Source organism: Nycticebus coucang, chromosome 7 (assembly GCF_027406575.1).
Source record: "Nycticebus coucang isolate mNycCou1 chromosome 7, mNycCou1.pri, whole genome shotgun sequence".
NCBI lineage: Eukaryota > Metazoa > Chordata > Mammalia > Primates > Lorisidae > Nycticebus > Nycticebus coucang.
The window spans coordinates 21838943-21851254 of NC_069786.1; the positions used below are offsets into that span (position 1 = coordinate 21838943).

Here is a 12312-nt window from a genome sequence, read left to right on the forward strand (position 1 = left end):
AATGAGTTGAGGAAATATTTTAAACAAATGTAAAACTGTTATCTTCAACGTAACTAAATTTCAGTATATCAATATGAAAATAAATGCAAGGGTACAGCTCAGGACTCACGCAGAGCATTTGGAGAGGCCAATGCAGGAGAATCCCTTGAAGCAAAAAATTCAGCACCAGCCTAGATTGCAGCTTAAAAAGTTAAGTCTTTAGCTGGGCTGGTGGCACATGCCTGCAGGGCCAGCTACACAGGAGAATAGGATGGGCCCAGGAGTTCTTGTGGCTACAATGAGCCCTGGTGATGTCACTGCATTGTAACCCAGGCAACAGAGTAAGACCCTGTCTTCTGAAAAATTTCTTCACTCACACTGTCAAATAGTGAAACTGAAACATAGGAGAACAAATTATCTAAAACGAAACATACAAAGAAAAGTAGTTTTTATCTATCTTTAATTTAACAACATTTTAGTGAGTTTAGGAACATCTTTAAGTTGCCTGGTATATGTACATTTGCAATCTGTGAAGAAAGGGAGGGATGAAATCTTTGAGGAAATATTAACTCGTAAATTTCCAAATTTGAGGAAAGTACTAAACTCAGATAGCCAAGAAACTCAATATAGCCATGCAAAAAAACATGAAGAGAACTACTCCAAGGCATATCATAACAAAACTGCTTAAATCAGTCATAAAAAGAAATTATTAATAACATCTGAAGAGAAAGGAAACTTCAGGCACTGAAGAAAAAAGTTAAGAATGATGTTGGATTTATTTCAAAAATAATACAAACCAGAAGATAGTGGATAAATGTCTTTGAGGTACTAATAGGAAAAAAGTGTCAGCTGAAAATTTTGGACCCAGAAAAACAAATCTCTAGGAGATTAAAGTAAAATAAAGACACATTAGACCTGAAATAACTTATTACTTGAAGGCCTGTAGTAGAAGATAATTTAAATCATGCCCTTAGAGCAGAAGAGGTGAGACTGGATCTACACAAAGAAATGAAGAACTCAGGAATGGGTAATTACATGGTTAAATATGTAAACATTTAAACAATTTCTTTAAATATCCTTTAAAATAACTAACTTTCAAATGCAAAAAATAATCTTTTGGGAGATTTATAACATACAAATATATAGCATAAAATACAAGACAATTATGGCATAAAGGTCAAGAATAAAGAAACAGAAATATGCCACTTTAAAGTTCTTATACCATACATATATGAAGTGGGGTAGTATCACAGAAAGGTAATTGTGACTGTTTAAAAGTATAGATTATAATATGTGAAATAATCACAAAAATAATGCAAAAAAGAGTTATAAGTAACAAGCAAATAATGAAGCCAATTAAATCATTAAAAATTTTTCTTTTACTATAAAAGACAGTAGAAAAAAAATTAAAGGAACAAATTTAAAATGGAACAAATAGAAAGTGAATAGCAAGATGATAGATTTAAATACAAGATCAATGATCATATTGAAGGTAAAATATCTAAAAAAAATTATTTATAAGCAAAGGCAGACTGCATATTTTGAATATAAATACTTAAAAAGTAAAAGAATGAAATAAGTATAATACATTAGTACTGGTCAAAAGAAAGCTGGAGTGGTTGTATTAAATCCAACAAAATAGCTTTCAAAGGAAGTAATATAACCAGACACAAAAAAGGCCATTTCTCAATGATAAAGGGGCCAATTAAGCAAAAAGATGGAGCAATCCTAAAGATTTAAATATTTAAATAATCAAAGAGCTTGGTATTACATGAAGCAAAAACTGACAGAACTGAAAGTAGGAAAAGGCAAATAGGCAATTTTGGCTGTTAAACACAAAATATCAAGGGCCATTGCACTGGACCACAACAGACAAGACTAAAATCCAAAATAAAGTCACTCGTGTGGAGATTCCATGTCACCAAAACAAAACTGAGTTATTATCTGACGTTTCTTGAAGAAACATAAATCTTACATGATATATTTAATCGACTTGGCCAAACTGACATTCATAGAATATTGTATGGGGCAGGAGACAATTAAGTAAAATCCTTAAGGACACGCTTGAGTGAAGTTTGAAGAAAGGATAATATGTAGCTATCTGGAGCAAAAGGAAATTCCAAATCAGAGAAACATGAGACAATTTCAGTTCAAATACAACAACAAATTAATAAAGCATAAGCACCTGGATAAATTTCATAGTCTGACTTGGTTATGAAATAAGAAAAAGTGAATATAATTCATTACAAAATGGTACAATAAGTATAAGAAATTAGTAAACAGTGTTCTATGAGTGCACAGGAAGGAATTATTTTCTAGTGGAAGAAATGTGCTGAATGCCTCATGAAGGAAGAAACATCTGCCTGGGGCTTAATAAGAAATGGAATTAATTATAAAATAATGCATGGGCTTGAGGCTATTAGAAATGGGCTACCCACTTGGATTTACCCCTCTGTTGCACCAGGGGTCTTATCTTCCTTCTTATCTATCAATAAAATGTATCTTGTCACCTACTGGCAAGGGTCTATGAATTCATCATCCACTCTCTGAGAGGGAGGACCTGGCAGAGAGATAGTCTGGCTACAATGAGTTAATTTTATCAATGTTTATGGTGCTAAGAGATTTACATTTCAATGTGTAGAAGACAGCAGTATTGCCTACAAATAAAAATTATTTGACCCATAAAACATTCTTAGAAATACTGCCATTTTATTCTTTTACTGTTTATTCTTTATTTAGTTTACATGATTAAAAAGTATCAATTAGAATTGCTTTCCAAATTCTGAAAGATTAAACTAATCATATACAAAACAAAATTGAGAAATCCTTTTGGAGTTCACAATTTAAGCCTTTCAGATATGAACAGTGAGATGGACCTCTGACTATGTCTAAATAAACTTAGTATCTGCTGGTGAAGTCAATCATTATGGAAAAAATTATTTAGTTAGCTACCTAGATATGCATTCAGATATATGTCCCTATAAAAACAAGACGAATCTTAGACCAAAAGAACAGGTGCATAGAGAATTAGGAGACTCCATGAAGTATTCAAATATATGAATAATAGGGATCCCTGAAGGGAAAGAAGATTCTTCCAAAGGAATGGAAGCCCTACTGGAGACTATCATAAATGAAAACTTCCCATATTTTACTAATGACTCTGACATACTCCTTTCACATGGATTTGAACCCCAGATCATCTCATCTTAAACAGAGCCTCTCTGAGACACTTTGTAATGAACCTGTTCAAACTCAAGGTGAAAGAAAAAATTCTGCAAGCAGCAAGGAATAAGCACCAACTGACCTACAGAGGCAGAGCCATTTGATAACAGCAGACTTTTCAACTGAAACTTTCAAGCCAGAAAAACATGGACATACACCGTCAACATTATTAAACAAAACAATCTTCAGCCCAGAAGTCTGTATCCTGCTAAACTAAGCTTCAAAATTGATGGAGCAATCAAATCTTTTGTGGATATATAAGCACTGAGGAAATATACCACAAGAAGACCAGATCTATGGGAAATACTTAGGCCTATTCTCTACATTGACCATCACAATGGACTACTAGCAAAACAAACATCCAGAAGGCTGAAGGTCAAAACTTAGCTTTCACAATGGCACAAAGGAAAAAACTACACATTGGACTTTCACAATATAAGATCACCAGAACTCCACCATACTTAATCACTTCTCTCAATAAATGTCAATGGACTGAATTCACCACTGAAGAGACACAGGCTGGCTGATTGGATAAAAAAGCACAAGCTGTCCATATGTTATCTCCAGGAGACACACTTAGCCTTGAAGGACAGATGAAGACTTGGGGTTAAGGGATGGAAAACAGTATTTCAAGCAAATAGAAATCAGAAGAAAGGGAGGGTTGCAATCTTATGTTCACATACAAGTGGATTTAAAGCAACTAAAGTTGAGAAAGATGAAGATAGACACTTTACGCTGGTCAAAGGAACAGTGCAACAAGAGGACATTTCAATTTTAGATATTTATGCACCCAACTTAAATGATCCCAGATTTACGAAATAGGCCGTGAGTAGTCTCGGCAATATGATATCCCATAACACCAGGACAGTTGGGGAATTTTAACACCCCTCTGACAGAACTGGACGGAAACTAAACAAAGATGCAAAGGACTTAAATGTGACCCTAGAACAAATGGGATTAATAAACATATACCAAATATACTATCCCAAAGCTAAAGAATATTCATTTTCTTATTAGCCCATGGTACATACTCCAAAATAGATGACTTTCTAGGATACAAGTGAAGCATCAACAAAAATAAAAGAATAGAAATTATATGTTGTAATTTCTCATACTACAAGGCAATAAAGGTGGAACTCAACTCCAACAAAAATGTTCATCCCCACACAGAGACCTGGAAATTAAAAGACTTTATGCTGAATAATAGTTGGGTTTATAAAGGGATAAAAGAGGAAATTATATTTATTTATTTAGTTAGTTAGTTAGTTAGTTTTGTAGAGGCAGAGTCTCACTTCATTGCCCTCGGTAAAGTGCCATGGCATTACAGCTCATAGCAACATCCAACTCCTGGGCTCAGGGGATTCTCTTGCCTCAGCTTCCTGAGTAGCTGGGACTATAGGCACCCGTGAGAACACTGGCTATTTTTTGTTGCAGTTTGGCTGGGGCAGGGTTTGAACACACCCCCCTCAGTATATGGGGCTGGTGCCCCACCCACTGAGCCACAAGCACCACCCTAAAGAGGAAATTATTAAATTCCTCAAACAAAACAGCAATGAAGACACAAGTTACCAAAACCTGTGGGATACAGCAAAAGCAGTCTCAAGAGGGAAATTTATTGCAGTACACAACTATATTTAGAAAATGTACCAACAAACTCATTAACCATCTCATGTAACTGGAAAAAGAAGAACAATCTAATCCCAAACACAGCAGAAATATAAATAAATATAAATAACCAAAATTAAATCAGAGGTTAATGAAACTGAAAACAAAAGAATCATTCTGAAAATTAACAAAACGAAAAGTTTGTCTTTTGAAAAAACAAATAAAATTAATAAAACTTTGGCCAGATAAACTGGAAACAGAAAAGTAAAATCTCTAATAACCTCAATCAGAAACAATATTCTGAGGGAAATAACAAGAGATGTCACAGATACAAGAGGTCTTCTCTGAATTCTACAAGAAACTATAATTAGAATTTCATAAAATGGAGGATCAATACTTGGAATCATACCCTCTCTCTAGACTTAATCAAGAAGAAATAAACCTCTTGAACAGACCAATTTGAAGAACTGAGATTAAAGAAACAATAACCCCCCCAAAAAAAAACCCCCCAAAAAACAGACAAACAAATGAAAAAACAAAAGCCCTGGTCCAGAGGGCTTCATACCATGAATCTATCAAACCATCAAAGGAAAGCATATACACATACTGCAGAAATTACTACAAAAAGTAGGGAAAGAAGGAAGAAATCTTCCCCAACACGTTCTATGAAGCAGACATCATCCTGATACCAAAACCAGGAAAATACAGACCCAACTAAAAAAGATAATTTCAGACCAATTTCAAGTAGGTTTCATCCTAGGGATGCAAGGCTGGTTTAACATAAGCAAGTCTATAATTGTAATCTACCATATCAAAGAAGCAAAAACAAAGACCATATGATGCTTTCAATAGATGCAGAAAATGCATTGGATAAAATTCAGCATCCTTTTAAAAATAGAACACTTAAGAAAATAGGCATTGGTGGTACATTTCTTAATATAATCAAAGCTATCTATGACAAACCCACAGCTAATGTTATACTGAATGGAGTAAAACTGAAAGCTTTTGCACTTAGAACTGGAACCAGATAAGGTTGTCCTCTATCACCACTACTATTCAACATAGTGCTGAAAGTTCTAGCCAATACAATCAAGCAACAGAAGGGGAAAAAAGGGCATCCAAATATGTGGAGAGGAGATCAAACTCTCCGTCTTTGCTGACGATATGATCTTATGCTTAGAGAACGCCAAAGACTCAACCACAAGATTCCTGGAAGTGATTTAAGAAATACAGCAATATCTCAGAATATAAAATCAATGTCGACAATCGGTAGCCTTTATATAAGCCAATAACAGCTGACTTGAAAAGCTAATCACAGACAAAATTCCCTTCACGGTAGCTTCAAAAAATGAAATACCTATGAATATACATAACAAAAGAAGCGAAGAGCTTCTACAAATAAAATTATGAAACTCTAAGAAAAAAATAGCAGAAACTATTAACAAATGCAAGAACATACCATGTTCATGGCTGGAAAGAATCAAAATTGTAAAAATGTCTATACTTCCCAAAGCAATCTATAGATTCAGTGCAATTCCCATTAAAATACCATCATCACACTTTTAAGATTTGGAAAAAATAATTCTTCATTTTGCATAGAACCAGAATAAACAGCATTTAGCAAAAGGCAATTTTTAGTAAGAAAAACAAAGCCGGGGTTATCACCCTACCAGACTTTCGGCTATACTACAAGGCCATGGTGATCAAAACAGCATGGTATTTGCACAAAAATAGAGACACTGACTCTTGGAACAGAACAGAAAAACATGAGATGAAACTAACATCTTACAGCTACATGATCTTTGATAAACCAAACATGAACATACACCGATGAAAAGAATCTCTATTCAATGTATGGTGTTGGGAGAACTGGATAACCACATGTAAAAGACTGAACCTGGACCTGCACCTCTCACCACTTACAAAAATTGATTCAGGATAGATAAAAGATCTAAACTGAAGGCATAAAACAATAAAAATCCTTGAAGAAACTGTGGGGAAAACACTTGAAGATATCAGCCTTAGGTAAAATATTATGAGGAAGACATCTGTGGCAAGGGCATAAAAAAATGAGACTTAATTATACTGAATAGCTTCTGTATAGCTAAGGAGACAAGAACCAAAGTAAACAAACAACTTCAGAATGGGAAAAGATATTTGCATATTATAAATCAGACCAAAGCTTGATAACTAGGGTCTATGGAGAACTCAAATTAATCAACCAAGAAAGACCCAACAATCACATATATCACTGGGCAAGAGACATGAATAGAACCTTCTCTAAAGAAGACAGACAATGGGCTAACAAACATCTGAAAAAATTCTCACTGTCCCTAAGCATCAGAGAAGTGAATATCAAAACTACCCTGAGATATCACCCAACCCCAGTGAAAATGACCCACATCACAAAGTGTCAAAGCTGCAGATGCTGGTGTGTATGTGAAGAGAAGGGCACTCTTTTACGCTGCTGGTGGGACTGTAAACTAATATAACCTTTTTGGAAGGAAGTATAGGGAATCCTCAGAGAACTCAAACTAGACCTCCCATTTGATCCTGCAATCCCATTACCAAGTGTTTACCACCCCCCCAAAAAATCCTTTTATCATAAAGACATTTACACTAGACTTTTTATCACAGCTCAATTTACAATTTGTCAAAATGTGGGAACAGCATAAATGCCCACCAACCCTGCAATGGGTTAAGAAGCTGTGGTATATGTACACCATGGAATACTCTTCAGCCACTAAAAAAGGATGGAGACTTTAGATTTTTTGTATTAACCTAGATGAAGGTGGGTCATTTTCTTCTTAGTAAAGCATCATAAGAATGGAAAAGCAAGAACCAAAGTACTCAATTATAATATGAAGTTAGTAGATTGGGTAATACAATGGGGGAGGGGGAAGTAGCCTAATGAGGGCACAGAGAGAAGAGAAGAGAGTTGGGGATGGGGGTTCATGGTGCATGGCACACCTCTTAGGGGAGGAAAACAATTGTGTTAGATAAGAGGGACTTTATCTAATAAATGCAATCGATGTAACCTGATTCTTTGTACCCTCAATGAATCCCAAACAATAAAAAAAAATAATAATTAAAAAGAAAAAGAGAATTAATGACAATTTTCCAAAATTCTGAAAGGTCTGAAAACACAGATCAGAGAACTCAACATAATTTAAATATGATTAATGACATTTAGTCATAATTGTGTCCATATTGGAGAAACTATGGAACACCAAAGAAAAATATTGTTTAAAAAATTAAAAAATTCAATGTTGCTTACATGTTAGTTCTCCTTAGGAAATTTATAGATTCAATACAATTCACATAAAAAAAAATTCTACTGTCTATTTTTTAGAAATTACAAAAGGTAATGCTAAAATTTATAAAGAAATATGATGCACCCAGATGAGAGAAAACAAATTTGAAAAAGAAGAAAATAATAGAACTTCTACTAACTGATTTTAAGATTTAAGGATCAATTTTAGCGTATGTCAATTATATCTCAATTTTTTTAAATAACAAATAAAGGAGATGTAGGGATAGGTTTGTGGTAATAATATGCATCCTCTAATTTTGTAAATCTTAATATGGTAATGTACATTACACATGTCAACAGTCAATAAATTTGTTTTAACAAAATACAAATGTCAATAAACACCTGAAAAGATGCACAGTATTATTAGTTACATAATTATTACTAAACTGCAAATGAAAATAAAATGAATACCTCTATTCACCGATTAGAATAGTTTAAATTAAAAAGACTAATAATAGTAAGCATTGGTGATAAGGTAGGATGCCTGGAACTCCCCAATATTGCTTTTGACAAAATAAAATAGCATAAGTACTTTGGAAAAGAGTTTGGAAATTCCTCATAAAACTAAATAGAGACTTACATTTAAGCCTACAATTCTACTCTTAGAAATTTACCAAAGAAATATGAAAATATGTCTACACAAAAATATGTATACAAATGTTTATGCCAAGGTTATTTATAATACACAAAACTACAAATAACACAAATGTTCAGATAAATGAACAAATTGTTTTATCATCACGTGACATTCAGAAATGTGAATGAATAAACAAAAATATATTCATTAAAAGAAGTAAAAGAAAAAATAACACAATCCAAATAACTGGAAAAAAAGAGGACAAAAAAGGAAAAAAAAATAAGACAGTAAGCATGTATAGTGAAACTAGTAATGTCTAAATGTGTTGGCAATCACATTCAATGTAAATGGATATAATCTTCAATTAAAATAGAGAAATTCAACTACGTGTAGTGGCTCATGCCTGTACTCCCTCCCACACTTTAAGTGTCGAAGGCAGGAGTATCACTTGAGGCCAGAAATTTGAGATTAGCCTAGACAACAAAGCAAGACCCCCATCTCTACAAATAATTTTTAAAAATTAGCCAGGCACCTGTGGCTCAGTGAATAGGGCGCCGGCCCCATATGCTGAGGGTGGTGGGTTCAAACCCAGCCCCGGACAAACTGCAACAACAGAAAAATAGCCGGGCATTGTGGTGGGTGCCTGTAGTCCCAGCTGCTTGGGAGGCTGAGGCAAGAGAATCACATAAGCCCAAGAGCTGGAGGTTGCTGTGAGCCGTGTGACGCCACGGCACTCTACCGAGGGCAGTAAAGTGAGACTCTGTCTCTACAAAAAAAAAAAAAAAAAAAAAAATTAGCCAGGCACCATGGTGCAAGCCTGTAGTCCTAGCTACTGAGGAGGCTGAGGCAGGAATGTCAGTTGAGCCTAGGAATTCAAGGCTACAGTGACCTATGACTGTGTCAGTACACTTCAGCCTAGAATACAGAGTGAGACACTCTCTCTTAAAAAAAAAGAAAGAAAGAAAAAAAGAAAAAAGAAGAAGGAACAAATAAAATATAGAAATGGGTAGAAAAATATAAATTATAAAGGCAAAGTTAAAAAAAATAAAAGGCTTATAATAAGCATATCTTAATCAAAAGCATGCTGTTATAATTTTAATATAAAAACCTTAATGCCCAAAACTCTTTATTTATAGATACTGAATAATAAAAGCCTTAAAATTTAGTTGGTAAAAACATAGTAAGTAGAAATTGACTAGCTCATGATTACAATGGGTTATTTTAACACACCTTTCTCAGAAATGGAGTCAAAATAAATTATTAACCAAATTTATGACTTAGATATCATAATGGACAGGTTTGATTAAATGAACATGCATATAGCACCAAAACTTTTAGGCACACATGAAAATTAAAAAAATTATTCCTTTCTTAACTCAAAAATCAAGATACATTTTAAAAGATTTCTGTTATACAGATTTCTGAACACAATTCGATGATTGTTAACTTTAATTACAGAAAAGTACCTAAAATTATTTTAATTTGGAATAAAAATAATAAAGCTGGTTCAGAGACTTATCCTGAAAACAAAGAAATGCTTATTGCTAAATGTTTATAAAGTACTACCTAGCCATTCCAGTCATGAATACCTGAGGTAGTATCTGAATGGGACTTTAATAATTCAAATGCTTGTATTTTTAAGGAAAGATGTAAAAAATTAATAAGCTAAACATTCAACTTAGTAATTGCAGGAAAAAGTGGATTTAAAAAGTAAGAGAAACAATAATAACAGCAAGAATAGGATTTAGTGAAATAGAAAACAGAGATAAATAAGGACAACCAAGCCAGATAAAAAGCAGGAGGGATTAAGGGGTGGAGGAGGGGAGAGAAGGAAGGGTAAAAACAAGAGCATTAGCAAGAAAGAAAGACTGTCCATGGAACCAAGGGCAAGAGCGTGTGTTAGGAGAGGCAGGAAGGGACTCGTGAACTATAATGGGAAACAAAGGGGGCATGCTGTCCAAAGTGAGACGATTAAACATATAAGAAGATGATATCATATACTGATCTTTTCAAATATTCTTGATAAGTTATGCAAAATGGAAAAAAATATTTTACATAGTACTGAAAGTGACTCTAGAAGAATTGAAAAGTCTTGTTAGTCCTTTATTAGTTAGATATATTTAAACATTAATTACGTTTTTTCTAACTCTGAAAGCAATATTCCCAAATGAATTCATAGTATATTTAGAATTTTAAATATGTTTTTTCAGGCAACGTAAAAAGTAAGGGCATTACTCCTTGACCCATTTTATGAGTTTAGCATGATCTAATTTGATGCTGAACTAAAATCAGTATAGTCTAAGAAAAAAATTACAAGGTCTACTAAATCTTAAGGGTAAAAGCATTCTTTCATATCTTCAGAAAGCCAATTTTTAGTTTATAATTTAGCCACAGATATGCATACTGGTTTAATTGAAATAGAAACTTTTCCCATTTGTATTTATATTTCTTTATATCCTAAGTCATCTCTTCTTTCTTAGATTTCCAGAGTCATTGCCCTGAGGCTCATCACCTCCCAATATCATGATAGGGTGACATGATGTGAGATTCTGAACTTCTAAATCTGAGGCCTAGAGTCTTATTCTCCCATGATTTATAGGCTAAACTCCAAATTTCTTAGTTGCTATAGAATATCCTCTCATGTCTGTGCCCAGCCTTCCTCTCATTATCACCCATGGCCTTCCTCATCTCTCCTCGTGAGAGTCTTAGTTATGGTCAATTACTTTGTTTCGTATTCTCCAAACATACTCTCCTTACTGACACTGTACATTTGCACAAGACTCTTTTCTTCCCCTGTACCTACTTAATGATTCTTATGATCCAGTTCATGTCCCATTTTATCCGTGAGGCATTTTACAACTTTTTGGGTCTTCTCTAAATTTTCATGACTGTATAATTCGTTGGGTCCTTTATGCACATTTACGAACATAGTAAGTAGAGCCCTGAAATATGGAAGCTCTACATAAATCAGGACCATTAGGGATAAAGTGGTCACTATATACACATTTTTGTGCATATGGAAATAACATATAACATAAAATTTACCATTTAACCATGTTTAAGTTCACTGTTCAGTTGTGTCAAGTATAATCACATTGTTGTAAAACAGATATCCTGTATACCCATGAAACAACTCCTTCTTTCCTCCCAAACCCCAGCAACCACCATTTTGCTCTCTGTCTCCATGAATGAGAGCATGCTAGATACCAAATATAAATGGAGTCAAACAGAATTCATTTCTCTGTGACTGGTTCACTTCACATAGAACAATGTTCTCAAGGTTCATCAATGCCAGTGCACGTGATAGGATTTCACTATACACTTTCTGATGCATCGAATGCATTTTTATTTCTTTAGGATGATCATTTTCTTAGTGATCTAATCTTTACCTTGGGTGTTTACAGTTACATTGCAGAAGCACTGGTCACAAAATATTTTTATTGATCTGTTGAAGATTACTGACAACAGGAACAGAATATTGCAAAGGTCTAGTGTATTGCAGATGTTTGAAGTGGTAGGAGAATGGTGAGGATTTGCACTTAATTATATTTTACTCATTTGAAAAGTGTCTTTTTATGCAACTGCCTGTCAGTGTGCACCATTAAAATGTACGTTC

General features: G+C 34.0%; 1 protein-coding gene across 2 annotated transcripts in view; it reads right to left on the reverse strand.

Annotated features, from left to right (window-relative positions):
- Window positions 1-12312, reverse strand: part of DPP10 (dipeptidyl peptidase like 10) — a 752684-nt gene that overhangs the window by 21484 nt on the left and 718888 nt on the right. The window lies entirely within an intron of this gene.